Raw genomic sequence first — 16,137 nt, 5'->3', positions numbered from 1 at the left:
AACTTGTTCCTTCTCCAGCATGGGGTCTGGCATGGATTCACCTGCTCATGAATATAAGAATACATAGCAGTACACACATGCACAACCACAGGAGGTGGCAAGGCTCAAAATTAAGCATTACAAAAACTCAACATTAAGCATATCTTACCTCCTCACCAAGCCCACCTTCAGGCGAACAGGTTGCACAGCACTGCTTGGCCGACACTGGACTCCTCCCTGGAATCCCAGTCGACGCAGTAGAATTTCGTGAAGGTGTGCGTCGACCTTCACGTAGCAGCCCTGCAGATGTCCAGCAGGGGCACACCAGACAAGAACGCCGTAGTAGCAGTGATCGCTCTGGTCGAATGGGCTCTCGGACGGCCGGGCAATCGGTTTGCCAACCAATGACAGTGCATGATGCAGCCGGAGAGCCATCTGGAAATGGAAGCCTTACAGAGGGCCTTCCTCTGATTCACAGGTCCAAAGTTCACAAATAGCAGTGATGTCTTCCGAAAACTCTTTGTGCGGTCCACATAGAACTTCAGCGCTCTAGGCACATCCAGCGAGTGCAAAGTCCTATTGGCTGGCGACGAAGGCAACGGGAAGAAAACTGGCAACACCAAGGGCTCGTTGAGGTGGAAGTTCGACGGCACCTTGGGCATGAAGGAGGGGTGCGTCCTCCGCGCCACCCTCGTCTCGTGGAAAGTAAGTATGGAGGCTTGCAGGATAGGGCCTGGATCTCTCCCACCTGTCGTGCGGAGGTGATGGCCACAAGGAACGCTGTTTTCCACAACAGGAACTTCAACGGTGCCGAATGCAGAGGCTCGAATGGCGGCCCCATGAGCCTGGTCAGCACCACGTTGAGCTCCCACACCGGGGCCAGAGCCTTCACCGGCAGGAACGACCGGAACAGTCCCTTCATAAACTCCTTCACCAGGCGATGAGACCACAGGGTTGACTGCCCCGTAGTTCTGGTGTAACGGGAAATCGCTACAAGATGGATCTTGATGGAGGCATGCGCTAGCCCCGCCTTGGCCAGAGACAGCAGGTACAGCAGCATTTGAGGGGCCGTAATTCACAGAGGGTTAATGTTCTGTGCACGGCACCAGACAGAACCTCTTCCGCTCGTCCGTAGCACTATAAAGTTGATGACGCCCTGGTCTTCGCAAACACCTCCTTGCAGTCCGCCGGGATATCATAACCTCCAAACTCTAGTGCTGCAGGAGCCAGGCCTGCAAGTTCAGCGACTCTGGGTCGTGATGGAGGATGGCGCCTCCTTCTCTGGAGAGAAGATCCGTGTCTGTCGGCAGTCTGACCGGGGGGACGCTGACAAGTCCAGAAAGTCCGGAAACCAGATCTGTCTCGGCCAAGCCGGTGCGACGAGGATCATCCTGCACCGGGACCTCTTGAGTTGGTTGATGAGTCGGAGCAGCAACGCAAACAGGTCGATATGGGGTTTGCCCCTTCGTTGGAAAAGTCGATCCACTTGATCCTGACGCAGCTCCCACTCGTGGCACGAGCGCAGTCGGCGATGACGTTCTTTATTCCTGCTAGATGGAAGGGCACCAGAAACATCCCTGGGCGACAGCCCATTGCCACAGATCCTGGGCCACCTTGGACACGGCTGGGGATCTGGTGCCTCCGGCTTCTGGATGTTGAACATCGTGGTGGTGTTGTCGGTGAAGATCCTCACCACCTTGCCCTCGAGGGACGGGAGAAACGACCTGAGGGCCCAGAACACTGCATGGAGCTCCAGGATGTTGGAGTGACCTCTCCTCCGGGTGCCAAAAGCCTCTCGCGTGCAGATCTCTGGTGTGCACTCCCCATCCCTCCAGGGAGGCGTCTGTCGTCACCGTCTCCTGATGTACCGGGGTCTGAAAGTCCTTGCCCGCTGCGAGGTGCATGCGGGTTCCCCACTATCGGATCGCTTGGCGGAAAACCTTGTTGAGCGGGATCCTGTCTTCGTAGCTGTCCGTCGCTTGTATCCAACGTGCATCGAGGAACTCTTGTAGAGGACGCATCCATAGCCTGCACAGGCGCACCAGGTAGATGCACAAGGACATCATTCCGAGCAGGGACTTGATGGATCTCACCTTGGCCACGACCATGGCCAGCAGGCATTGCACCTTGCCCTAGATGGCCATCGTCCTTTCCTCCGACGGTGAGGCCAACCGCGCCACTGTATCGAGCTTGGCTCCCAGAAACAGCGCGACCTGCGACATGACCATGTGGGATTTCGTGTAGTTGATGGTGAATCCCAGGTCTGTGAGAAGTTGGACGGTCTCCGCAGTGTGTTCGACGGCGAGTTCTCTTATCCTTGCCCGGATGAGCCAATCGTCCAGGTAGGGGTAGACTTGGATCCCCCGCAGCCGCGCCACCACTGGTGCGAGGCACTTGGTAAACACCCTGGGTGCCAACTTCAGCCCAAATGGCAGGGCCTTGAATTGGTAGTGCCGCCCCTGGACTACAAATCTGAGAAACTTTCGGTGTCCTTTTAGAATGGGAATGTGGAAGTAAGCAACCTTCAAGTCCAGGGACGACAGGAAGCCGCCCTCCTCCAGCTGACCCAGCACATGCTGCAGGGTGACCATCCTGAACTTTTGCACCTTGATGTACTTGTTTAACCGCCGCAGGTCCAGGATGGGGCGCCAGCCTTCTGTCTTCTTTCTGATGAGAAAGTACCTTGAGTATACTCCGGAGACCCAGAGACTCTTGGGGACGAGCTTGATGGCACCTTTCTTGAGCATCGCCCATACTTCCAACAGCAGTTGAGGGATGTGATTTTCCTTCCTGGCCAAGGGAGGAATGCGGGGGCACTTTAGATATTTGAGAGTGTGCCCGTGGGCTAGGGTATCCAGCACCGAACCGTCGGAGATGGACTCCCACACGCTGATGAACTTCACCAGCCGGCCTCCCACCAGGGTGCTCAGGTGGGGGCCTGACGCTATGGCTGATTCAGTCCTGCTTGGAGGCGGCCTTGCTACCTTGGCGATGACAAGATCCTCCTGACTTCCCGCGTCCTCTGTAGGCCTCCTGCGACGAGGAGCAGGCCGCCTGGCGGTACGTCAAGGAGCCGCCGCCGGATACCTTGGAGGCACTCTGTCTGCCTCCGGCGTTCCGAAAGGGCGGCCGTTGTTGCTGCAACACTCCCAGGGCCCAAGCTGTCTCTGTGGCGATCTTGATGGCCTGAAGCGACTCATCCACTGTTTTTCTAAACAGATTGTTCCCGTCGAAGGTCATGTCTAAAACTCTAGTTTGTACGTCCTGGTGGAAATCAGTCGCCTTGAGCCATCCCCGCCGTTGAAGGCAAACACTGTTGCCCAACTGGCAGAATCCGGTGTCTGCGATGTCCATGCCCACCGTTATGGCGTGGTTTGACGCCACCTCACCCTGCTGCAGGATCTCCAGGGCCTCCGTCCTCTTGTCGTCCAGCAGGGGAGCGATCTTGTACCACAGCTCCCTATCGTAGCGGGCCATAATCGCAAGTGCGTTGGCCGCCTTAATTGTCGTCGCCGCGGACAAGCTGACTCCAGCTTCTTTCCCTCGCCGTCAGGTGGGGAGGTTGAGGATGACGCCCCCACCGCCTTCTTCTTGGCCACCGCCGAGAAGACTGAGTCCGGGGTCGGCTGTGCCCCAAGGCACAAGGGGGCGGAATCGGGGACCCGGTACTTCTTCTCGTGCTGATCCCTCTTCGCAGGCGTCGGGGACGGGTTCTCCAGGAGAGCAAGTCCCTCCTCCCAGATGTCATCAATCTATGGTACCGCGAGGACCGTCTTTCTTTTGGCCTTGCGCCGCTGATAGAGGAAACCTTCCTTCTTCTGTTCCTCAGGGCATAGTCGAAAAAGCTCAGATGCCCTGGCAATCATGCCGTGGAAGGAGCCAATTTCATCGGACGGGGCCCGAGGGAGTGGTGATGGAAGGCCAGTCCCGTCGTCACCACCCTCGTCATCCGTCCCACGTCGTGGCTGTCTCTGTTCCCGTCGTCGTCCCCCAGGACAGGGGAAGTAGAAGGCTGAGCGGGCCGTGAGGGCTGGAAAGGCGGGGGAGGATGAACTCTCCTCCGCTTGTTCGGGGGGCTCCCCGGCGGGCCCGGTTCTGTTAGGTCATCCGTTGGGGTGAGGGGCAATCTCGTCCTTATCTCCGTGCATAAGGTTTGGATTGCAATCAAAATGGCCGCCGAGTTGTCCTGAGGCTCGGGTCCCGGCTGCGACGGGTGCAATGGTTGCTCCTCCTCCATGGGAGTCTCATCGGCGCCACCGTCGCTCTCTTCGTTATCCTCCTCGGGGTTCCCCCCCGTGGGACCGGACCTCCTCAAACCTCTTGTTGAGGCCCTGCACGACTTCAACCAGTTCCTCTTCAGAGGCTGTATCCGTGTCTGTGATGGCCACCGACCCCCCCCCCCCCTCTTTTTCCACCGGGGTCTTAACGATGGGCTGAAAAGAGGATTCCCTCCGTGGCGGCAGGGAAACTCTGGGCCCCCGAGGTCGTCTCTGCTGGGTTAGCCTCCACAGGCTTCTCCAGGGCCGCTGCGACTCCCTCGATAGAGGCCTTCACTGGGTGGATCAAGGCCTTCACCACCTTGGGCGCGCTTGAGGCCTTCACCTTGGGGGAGGGGTCACCGCCTCACTCCTCTTCGGTTGATCCCTTCGAGATCGACTGCGGCCTCTCCAGAAGCTTAGCCGGGTTCTCGGATTTTCTCTTCCCCGAGCAAGAACATTGGCTCGTGGTTGATGGCGTTGGTGAGAGTGCGCCCTGCCTGGCAGCCAAGGAGCCTGACCCTTCGGCGCTCCCGGTGCCCGCGGACTTGCGGTGCTTTGCCTTCTGTTGGGCCCCCGTCACCGGGGCGCCCTCACAGGACTTAGAAGACCACTCGGATGACTTCTCACCTGCTGAGCCCTTCTCCAGCCAGCTGCCAAGGGGGGTATAACGATCCCTCATAGTCAGTTCCGACAGGTTCTTGCAAAACGCACAGTCCTTTCCCACCTGCGTCTTGTCTAGGTGAAGGCAATAGAGACATCTCGAATGCTCATCCTCCTGAAAACATTCTGAATTCCACATACAGGGCAGTTCCTGTACAGCTTGGATCTGGGTGTTGAGCTTCCCTTGTCCTGGGCCATGTCCACGAGGTAGGCCTCAAACTTCTGGAATCCTCCAAGAAGCGAAACTCAACGAATACTTCACACGAGAGACGTAGAAAATTCCGAAATGGGTCCCAGTTGATCGGAAGTAGAAACGGTGGAGCTCGAGGCTCGATTGACCGAAAAAAAAATGATAAAACTCTTTGAAAAAAAATGCAAAACACAGTAAAAGCTCGAGAGCTATAGCACGAGGACTCCCAACACTTGAACGTGCAGTAAAAATCTAAGGATGGCTGCCAGGGACGGGGCTTAGGGAGAGGGCAGCCATTGGCTGGGAGCAGTGTGACACAGAGACCGGTGATTGGTTACTACTAAGAAAGACATCTCAGAAATGAAACTGATACTGATTTTTTTTATTTACAGAGGATTCCCAGCCTGACAGGGAATATTCATGAGCATGTGAATCCATGCCAGACCCCATGCTGGAGAACTGAAGCTTCTGGACATCGCCTCCGTCATTGCTCTCAAAATGAATTAGCAACTGTTTAAGCCCGATGCGTGTTCTTAATAACCCAAATGTGTTTCAAGACCTAATTTTAGTATACATATAATGCTATCCACCTACCACTTCTTGCAGCTGCATACAAGGACCAAATCCAAATGCAGATCATGTGTTATATAATCTTTGATTTAATTCCACTGCAAGATCCTTGTCTGAAGTTACCACTTTTTAAGGTTTATTCAAAGGCTGCTTCACTTCCTTACCTATATATCACTGAATATGGTAGTCATCAGGGGACAATTTTTTACTTGAGGCAATCTGTATTCCAAGATGAAAATTTTAAATTAAGACCATCACTCAGTTGGCTACCTTTTACAAATGTGTTCTATTTTCTTTGCACAGGTTCACGGTTTAACTTTGATTTTTGGTTGTTCAATGAAATTCTTCGGAGCAGTTTCTTTTCATGCTTATGAATTAACAATATGGGATACTCAGATTGTGCATTGCTACTTGTGACATGTAGAATGGAGTTTGAACTGGTCTGTTTTCTATAGAGACACGTTTGTGGTTGTCCTTTAACAATCAGTTTCACATCTAAAAATTCAATCAATGTGTACTGGGATCCTCTGAACTTGGGATTGTGGTCATTCAAATGTTTCACAAATGTTTTCCAAAAACGTGCTTCTCTATTCCAGATAATCAACAGGTTGGTGTAGCTAACCATCAGATGATTTTATCAGTGTAATGTGCATTGTGTGATGTCCACACTGCTTGTTCCCACCATCCCATGTGAAGATCGCAAACGGGGTAAAAAAAAAAAAAATAACAGTTCCCATTTCGGTAAAAACAAAGTAGGTATTTCTCAAGCTACAATATTGCATTTCCCAAAATAGACACGAAGATTGAATGAATTCAAAGATTCCCAGAAAGTAAATGCACGCTGTAATATCGATAATGGTATAAAGAGACACCACACCCAAGGTTGACATAAGGTATATCCTTCATGTTTGCAATTAAGTCTGTTGTATCTCTAAGAAAAGATAGAAGCACAGTGACAAAAGAGAAAATCTCTCCTTTGGATTGTAAGGTGCCACCATCCTCTTCCTGCCTGTTGGGTTAAAGATTTGTGGATTTTTTGAAGGAAATAGGCTGTTGGAATTGTTAGTCAGAAAGCCCATTTCTTCTTCATTTAGCAAACTTTAGTCATACTATATCTTCAAATTTTCTTTAAGGAGTTGTTTGCTTATTGGCATTGGGCCACCAGTTAACTTTTCATAGCAATATGTGTCACAAACTAGTCTATAGGCCTCTTTACTGTTTTTTTCTGTGTCCATAATCACAATATTTCCACCAATGTCTGATGTTTTAATGATTATGTTTGGATCCTACTTCAAATCTTTTATGCCTTCCCAATCGTCTATTTGAGATTTTTATTTTATTGTTGAGTCTGTTCCTGTGACTTAACTTCAATTTTTTTGGGGTCACTAATTACAAATTCTTGGAATGCATCTATGCTACCATTTCCAGGCAGTAGATTCATGAACTTTGATTTAGATTCCAGGAACAATTTAAGACCAGCTGACATAAATACCAAAAAGAACCACATCATAAGTGGATTTCAGTCATTTACGTGTGTACTTCTGTTTCTACTGGCTGCGATGGTCGACTCCAGTGCAATTCCATACCACTCATATGTTGGATACTTCCAGAACGATGTCCAAACGGATTGATATTTCTTTCCTCAGATTCTTTACAATTTTGTTCGTTCAATTCCAATGAAGTAGATAAATGTGATATCTTTAGTTTAGTCCTGCCTCTATTCTTTATCACCACAAGTCCTTATTTGGATGAACAAGAAGTGCTTCAATTTCATTTTTAGAAATAAGTTGATCGAAATGTATTCAGAGTATAATTAAAACCAGGATCTGGCTAAAATGTTAAGCCTTTCCCCCAAAGCATTTGTTTAATTTTTAGAGAGTTCTTTTGATACTGTTGATCATTTGTGTGGTGTCTATTTGCTCTTATACTGCGTTTTCCTGTTCACAGAATGTGCAATCCTTATTTGCAGTGTTTGATCTCATGTCTGACCTCCCCTTTCCTGCCCGTTCATGGACTGTGTATGTATATATTGTGAGGGGTCAGCAATGCGAGGCAGACAACTTTTGGATGATTGGTAATTTATAATTTAATAAAATGGCATATTTTTAACAAACGCCTCACTAGCCCTACTCTGACGAGGATTTCCCTGCCTATGAAAACTAAAGGGAAACCCAAAAACAGGATGTCTGACCCTCACACCTGAATATCAAAATACACAAAGAAAATATATGGCCATTTAAAAGAACCAACAATGATTCAGTCTCTTTTAATAACCTCTGAACAATGGATGAGCTCCTCTTCCCCAGGAAGGAGGGTAAACTCAGTACTAATGTTCAACAAAAATTAACAAGGAAATCCATGTCTCACTTCAGTTCTTTATGTCAGTGCTTGATGTCTTGATGTTGTCAAAGTAAGGTTTTGTTAACTAAAGTTCCAATAACAGAAAAGCTTCTCCTCTTGGTGATAAGACTTCCCACTTCACCAAGATAGCATCAATGTCATTCCCAGTCACAATGATTTGCCACAATTTCCAGTTGTTGAAGAAGAATGACCACAGTACAAAGGAGATGCAACTTATTTAAATGTTAATTAAACATAGTTCTTCATTAACCGTTGTTAGGCCTCTCTTTACAAGATGAGTTACAGTAGGTATCTTTGTCAAGATGACTTCACAGCACTTCTACTTCCACTTCAAAAACATCAGCTTCTACAACACTGTACCATGAGGGCCTAACTCCTTTGCCTCATAGTATCTCAACGTCATTTGTGCTACTGAAGTCTCACATCTACTGACAACCAAATACACCACCACAGGTTCAGTACTTTGTGACTTTCAACTTTATGACACGGTTCATTTTCAGGGACTTCATCACCATCAAATAGGCGAGGCACGTTTCGCCTGAATATCCCTTTTCCAAAGGGCAACCTTGTTGCCTGTCTGTCTGCAACCAACAAGAACCTAGAATTGCCTTTGGAACACACTTCTCTCTTCTGTCTAGTCGTTGAAAATGTAGGTCGTATCAACTTCAATTAATATTTGTAAGTAGCAAGTTTCCCTTCCCCAGCCATGCCTTTATCCATCTGCCACCTGTTAGCCAGAATAATTACCCAAAGGCTTTGTTGCCACTCTCTTGGCTTCAGGTAATGCTTGCACACTTGTATCTTAGACAAATATGAAATTCTACTTGGCTCACAGCGCTCTTTAAACTGTTCTCTGGCTTTGGGCAAGGCTGGTTTCAGTCTCAATTGGGGAATACCTGGTTCACTCTTGGCTTGGGCAATGCTTGCTCTCTCCAACTTCAAAAACGATTTTAGCACTTTAATTCTCTTTATAAGCAATTGTTGTCTGCGTGAATGATGATTCAGAGGTCACCCTTCTTCCTCTGAGAAGCGTAACAAGGTACACGCAAGCACTTCATGTATCTTACCAAGTTTGAAGTTTAACAACTGTTTTTTGTAATGTTTTCTCTTCATGCGAATGAAAGAAAATACTCATAGGGGAGTGCTACAGTTCGAGCAGTGCTCCAGATAGGATTTTGGAGTGAGAATAGTTTACTCCCAATTTTTAGAATTGGATAGTAAATCCAATTTCAAGATAGTAAAAATGAGTTTCCTCCTTCACAAGAGAGTAAAAAGTGTTTGAAAACTATCAAATCTGTGCCTAAAATTAAAACTTTGTTAGAAAACATTAGTGACAAAACAGCTGTATTTCAAAATGGTTTTAAATGTATTGCACCTGTGGAAAACATGTTCCCCACTCAAAAACCTTGTACATGCATACTACCCAGCTTCATCTTCATGATTCTTGGGCACAAACTCTTAAGCGCTACTACAGATGCCAGCTAATTACAATGGGCGATTCCGCACTCTACCAGCATAACTTCTCTGCCTCTCGGGCCTGCTGTTGCTGCCTAGCACTACCTGTTTGACAGCCACTCCATGATTTTGCTCCATCTCTCCTTCCCCTTTGCTACTCTGTTTGCCTGGTCTCGCACTTTGACGCTTTGCCTCTCACCCTTAAGTGTTGCAATGCCACATTTTGCAGTCTGTTTCTCAGTCACTCTGCCTCTACCATCTCTGCATTCCATTGTTGCCGTTTCCCTCCTATATCTTGCTGTATCGGTTTATATAACTCCTCTTCCTCTCTCATGTCATTACTCTGGCTATATCTGTGTTTTTCATTTTCTCAGTTGTGGTTGCTAAACCTTTTGATTGTCTTTCTTGTTCTGTCTCTTCTGTTATTGACCTGCCGCTTCTCTAGTCTTGCTTTTCTATTTCTATCCCTCCCCACCTGCTGTTGACCTGGGTTTTATTTTACCGTCTCTAAATGTCTTTTGCTCTGCTTCTATCCCTCACTCCTATTGTGCATTTGTCCTATTATTAACACGGTTTCCCTTCTCACTTTCTTTGTTGCCACATCGTGTAGCTCATTGCTCTCTTCCTGTTGCTCGAATTCCTGTTTTGGATTGTTTAGTCGGTTCGCTGTCCCTTCGCCCTCCTACCACCTTACACCCACCACACCTTTGTTCTCCTGTAGAGCTTAGGTTTAGAGCTGCTCATCCTCTCCTGTTTTTCTGTGCGTCTTAACATAGCACCAATAAATATCCAAGTTGAAAATGCCTTTTCCATTTAAAAATCTAGTGCAGCTTTACCATTAGGTGCTCCTTTTTAGATTTGTGCAAACCTTCTTTAGGCCACTAGGCTGGGAATTATAGAGTTAGAGGTTTGTCTAATCAGATGCAGCACTTGATGGAATAGAGCTGCTTTACCAACACTGTATGCCATTACAGGGATAGGAGCACATATGAGCTGTGTTCAGAGCCATTACAAGTATAGCAGCCCAGATGAGATATGTCTGTTCTGAGCCATTACAAGTAAACCAGTCCTCATGGGACGTGCTTCTTCTGTGCCATTACAAATATAGCAGCCCAAATGAGATGTGTCTGTTCTGAGCGATCACAGGTATAGCAGCCCTGATGAGGTGTGGGTTCTGAGCAATTACAAGTAGAGCATCCTGGATGAAAATTGTGTTCTTAATCACAGAACATTTAGCAGTCCTTTTGATAAGTCGAAAGTTAAGTAAACTCTGTTACAACTGAATGTTACCTGCATCTTAAATGCATATTTCTGATGCAGACTCATTAACCCACCTATTGACAGGATTTGAACTAACAGGTTATACAATAATCTCTGCAGCAGGGTTACTGACCCACTGAGCTGCCTTTCCCAACAGGCTGCTGACACTGAAAGGCACATAGGGTTAGGCACTGGCAGTTCCACGTGAGGCTTGCCTGACATAAATTGCTTGTCAAAAGTGCTAAGCCTGTTTGGACTATCCTAATCAGGATATTCATAATGAGGCTTTGAAATGTGCTAGATTTTTGACAGTGTGACTCAGTAATCAGACATGAAAGAAGCAGATGTTATGAAAAGTGCAAGACTGAGCAGAAGGATTTAAATATATGACAGCAATGCCATCTTCTCACACTGTCGGAGGTTGGTGGGAAGAGCTCAGACACTGTTCTCGCTCAGAACTTTAGCTCGTTGCAGAAAATGCCAACACATGTTCGTGCTTTTTTAACAGCAGCTCTGTTAAGAAATTCAGGTACTGTCCCAAAACATAGTAGCCCTGCTAAGAAATATGGGCATGATGCAACCAGCCCTGATGTGAATATTTGGCATTGTGCCATGACAGGAGTATAACTACGTTGCTAAATTAGGCTAGCTTGACTGAATATATAGCAGTCCTGTTGAGGTACCGGTACAATCTGTGCCACTGAAAATATATACAGCACTGCTTCTACCTGTATCCATTGTACTTGCTTGCGGTGGGTGGTCAGAAAGGGAGTTAAAGTTCAGACCACATGCCTAGCTATGTGTTGCTCTCTAGGAAAAACAAACCATGTATAGTGCCCTTTCATGCACGCACAACGCATGCAATGTTAAGACTAATAAAACACATCTTCATATAAAACACCAAAAAGGTTTTTCCTTCTCACAAAAGCCAAACAACTGCTTGCTGGGAGGATCTCCTAAAAACTTCAAGAGATCAAGAAGTCCTAGCCATTGAATGCAATTGATGTGCTTCTGCGATGAAAAGAAAAAGTATGAAATCCCCATGCTGGTGCCCCTATTAAAGAGGATTAAGACAGAGGAAAATGAAGCAGAAATGCAGCCCTTGTTTAAGACAATTCTCATCTTACACAATACTACCTGTGTCCTAAAGTAATGTGAAAAGCACGTTCATGATTAAAGATGCTTTAAAAACACTGTAACCTACAAAATGGGGGAACAAGCCCTGATCAACCAATTGTCCAGGTAGGGATAGACATGAATCCCCCATCTCCTGAGACTCGCTGCCACCACCGCCATCAGTTTGGTGAAAACCCTTGGGGCGGAGGTCAGCCCGAATGGCAGAACTCAAAACTGATAGTGAGAGCCTCCAACCGCAAACCTCAGGTACTTTCTGTGCTCGAGATGGATTGGAACATGAAAGTGGGCATCCTAAAGATCCAATGATACCAACCAGTCTTGGAGTTGTCCTTCCTGAGGAACTTGTTCAAGTTTAAGTCCAAGACGGGTCTCAATCCTCCGTCCTTCTTTGGAATGAGAAAGTAAGAGTACCACCAACTGTTGTTCCTCTCCTCTAAAGGCACCTGTTCTATTGCACCTTTCTCTAGCAGGGTTAAAATTTCCTGCACACGAAGCAGATCTGGAATTTTGACAGAATTGGTTCCCGGAGGATGGTCCTGAGGCCTTTTTAGGAAGGGAAGGCAGTAAACTTGAGCTACTGTTTCCAGTGCTTCAAGCAACAGATGTCCACAATCTTGTGGATCTCTCCCGTCCCCTGCACACCCAATATCAATTGTATAGACAATCAAATATTAATTACCTCTATTGGTAAGTTTTAAGTTTTAAGTTCAATAGTGATGTAGTTCGTACCCAGATTGTGTTGTAAAAATGTTTTTTAGTAAACAATGTGATCAAATGTATATTCTAATACATAACCATTCATTTTGTGTTAAAAGTTGAACATTAAATTTAATTTCTCTCAACAATTACGAATTTTAGATGTCATGTGATGTTACATTCGATATTGCATTCAATAATAACTCTACAGACCTATTTCTTAGCAGAGCAATTTCTTATAGAATGTCCAATCCTTGTTTTGTATCTCTATGCGTTTCGGGGTGTGTTTGTCCCCTTCTTCAGGAGTTATCTACTCTTCATAACTTCAGATATGCAATCTACAGAAAATCTAAATTATAATCTTCCTCTCTCAGAACATTAATGGTAAAGTAATTATTTCTGTCATGATCCTGCATCTCAAAATTACCTGTGTGCCTTCCTATTCAGTGCAACATTTTCTTTTAGTGAGCTAAAAATGCTTCCTGCAAAAACCAAAAACATAAAAGAGTAATGTAACTTTAATACTACACTATCATCCAGAGATGTCAAGTTAATAACCCATTCATGGGCGTTTAGAATCAATAGGTTGATCTCTATGTATGTCCTTAAATTACCTGCTCGGTATTCCAGTGGGATTAACCATTCTCAATATCTACTTTCTCTATCTGTAGGTCATCCCACTTGGTTGCCGGGATGGTATGACCTCCGTGGTGGTCTATAACAATAGGGAATGTTCAAACTAAGTGTTTCTGCACCTTGTTTCTCAGTTTCCAGTCGCTACAGTTTCCTGTGGAACAGATAAGGAAACCTGTTCCATATTTCTAGATTGTAGGTTGTCGTCATGTTCTCTGGTGCTTATGTGAGACTTGAATTCTTACCCCCAAAAATAAATCCTCAGTAGTTGGTTTCCTCTCTCCGTTGCCCGGATGGTATGACCTCCGTGGGGGTCTCTAACAAATGCGGATGGTCAAATTGTGTGCTTCTGCACCCTGTATCTCAGTTTGCAAACGCTCCTGTAAAACAGATAAGGAAGCTGTTCTATATTTATATATATATGTCGTTATGGGTTATTCTAATGTTATAAGGCAGCCTTTGGTGCTTGCATAAGATATAAGTTCTTACCCCAAAAGGATCAGCAGTTGGTATTCACTCCCAATGGAGTGTGGTGAGATGTATGGGTCACTTTCCAAGGAGGTTCTTTAACGCAGTGTTCTGTAAAAGGTAAATTCCATATCAGACGTGCCTCATGGCAACTGCTATGGCGAATGATAATTACATCTCTTAATTATATTTAGGTACTTATTGTACATGGTGTACATTGCCATACATTCAACCAGAGGCCTGGGAATCCTCAATCTTACCTGTATCCTACATGCTGTCCTCTTTTGCGAAAAAACATCCCGCAAAATGGCTGTAAAATGGCCGCTGTTTGTTTATGTCAAGGTAGTGACGTAATCACGCGTTTGCGTAATGACGTCACGCGTCCTTTTGTGACGCTTGTGTTGATGTAATGAACACATTGACGGCTAAACATGATTTTACAACGATGCAATCGTGTTATTTGGTATATGACCTAGTACTGTTTACAGTGCCCAAGCATCTGAAGTAATGCCACCCCATTCGTTCAAATACTGAGAGATTCTGCCTCCCACCGGTGTCTTGTGTGCTAAGGTCTCAGAGAATTGGAGGCGGCTGCAGGAACGGCTGAGAGCAAAGATGAGAGCAAAGATGAGAGCAAAGATGCCACTGCTGAGGCTGATTTCGCACCCATTCCTCATCCACTAAGAGGGAAATTTATTTTACCTTTCTGTGCGGCCTGTCTTCTTCCTCGACCAAATGAGGAGTAGTATCGAAAAGAACGACCACTCCAGGAAGATGAGCCCGAATAAGGTTTTTGAGGCTGTCGTATAGAGGCGCTAAGTGACTTAGCTGCCGCCTTGGAGGTCTGTAGTTTTTCTAAGCTCTCATCAGCTTTACTGCCGAACAACCTCGAGCCGTTGAAAGGCATTTTGAGTAGCCCGACCTGATCATCCAGTGCAGACCCCGACTTCAACCACGCAAATCTGCGCAGTACTGTGCTAGCCGCCATGGATCTGCTGATGCCGTCAACAGTATCCAGTCCAGATTGGGGACATTCCTCCATTGCCTCCTTACAATCTTTCACAATATTCAGAAAACCTTCCCTTTCTTCCCCTTCTGGAATATGTCCAACCGCCGCCTTTACACAATCCCACAGGGTATGGGTGACCCTGGCCAGGGTACAGGTAATATTTGCTGATTTAAGGGCCATACTGCTCGAGGTAAATACCTTGCGAGCCCAAGCGTCCACCTTTTTATCCTCTCTATCTGGGGGGATAGATGGGTAAGCTGACTGCCTTGTGGAAGTAGCAGCTTGGACCACTAGACTTTCTGGCGTAGGGTGTTTACTCAGATAATCAAGGTCACAGCTTGATGGCCTATATTTTTTGAGAAAGTCTTTATGGACTGCTGCAACAGACTCAGGAGCCTCCCAATTTGCAAGCACTGTTCTTTGAAGAGCCCTATGAAAGGGAAGAACTGGATCATTTTGGGGGCCGTGGTCCAGGATATCGGTCATATCATCTTGTTCAATGGTTGGTAAAGATCTACCCCAATCCATATAGTCAGCAACCCCGTTCATCAAGATCCTGTACCCGGAATCTGCATGTTCTGCAGGATCAGGTTTTTGAAAGTCTAACTCTGGTGATGAGTCAATGCCACTGACAGAGTGAAGGGTGTCACACAGGTCTCTCATTCTTGACTCCGGGTCAATCAATTCCTCTGGCACATTTCTAGTACCAAATTTTACTCCAAATGGACATGTCTTCCTCGGAGGCACTTTCTTCCTCAAAAATAGAGGACATGGAGTTTAAAAAGTCGAATTTGGGTAAAGGTGTATACCTTTTTCCTATTCTGGAATTTGCCTCTAGGGAATCGAAGGATTCATCGAAATCGACGATGATGACTTCAATAATGGAGCCAATATCTCCTTCGGCGTCGAGGTAGTCGGCGCCGATGAACTCGTCGAGTGCTTCAACGGTTTATGCTTTCTAGCCGATACCGGGGAATCACTCTAATCGAGGAACCTTCAACGTTTTAATGTCAGGTCGAGATCGTCGAGTTTCCGCCTTACTACTAGACTTGGCCTTAGTAGTTTCTGACTCTCCTGTGTCGTCCAAGGGAGCGACCAGAGTCTGGCTCTTACAAGGTTTCTTTGAGGGGGTTGGGGCCGCATTCTCAAAGACCTTCATCATTTGTTCTCTAAACTCTTCCCATTTCCAAGGGGAATCCAACTTAGTCGGACATCTGTCCATCTTGGCAGATGTGTCTGACGAAGAGGAAGGAGATCTATGTCTCCTCTTCGTCTTCTTAGAAGAAGACGAAGAACGTCTTGATCTACCCCTAGATCGAGATCTCTGAGCGTTTATGCTTACCGGAGTCTCTCGACTCGCCAGATTTTCTATGCTTCTTAGAAGCGGCTTTCAAAGAGGTCCTCGAAGCTTCCCGCCCCACCGCTAGATTACCTTTTCGTTCGCAAAGAGCTTTCTCTGC

At 46.6% G+C, this 16,137-nt stretch overlaps 1 protein-coding gene across 10 annotated transcripts in view; it reads right to left on the bottom strand.

The window, feature by feature from the left end:
- ARHGEF1 (Rho guanine nucleotide exchange factor 1) overlaps positions 1 to 16,137 on the bottom strand; it is a 1,792,426-nt gene that overhangs the window by 1,353,593 nt on the left and 422,696 nt on the right. Inside the window, exon 1 of one of the 10 annotated variants that reach the window (XM_069640915.1) lies at positions 13,690 to 13,708. The exons of the other annotated variants lie outside the window; for them this stretch is intronic. The gene's annotated coding sequence lies outside the window, so the exon portion shown is untranslated. Of the gene's footprint in view, positions 1 to 13,689; positions 13,709 to 16,137 lie in introns of those variants that run through there. 10 annotated transcript variants of the gene reach the window in all.

This window comes from Ambystoma mexicanum, chromosome 1q, assembly GCF_040938575.1.
Source record: "Ambystoma mexicanum isolate Mex_15411 chromosome 1q, UKY_AmexF1_1, whole genome shotgun sequence".
NCBI lineage: Eukaryota > Metazoa > Chordata > Amphibia > Caudata > Ambystomatidae > Ambystoma > Ambystoma mexicanum.
This window is presented reverse-complemented; position numbering and strand designations above follow the sequence as displayed.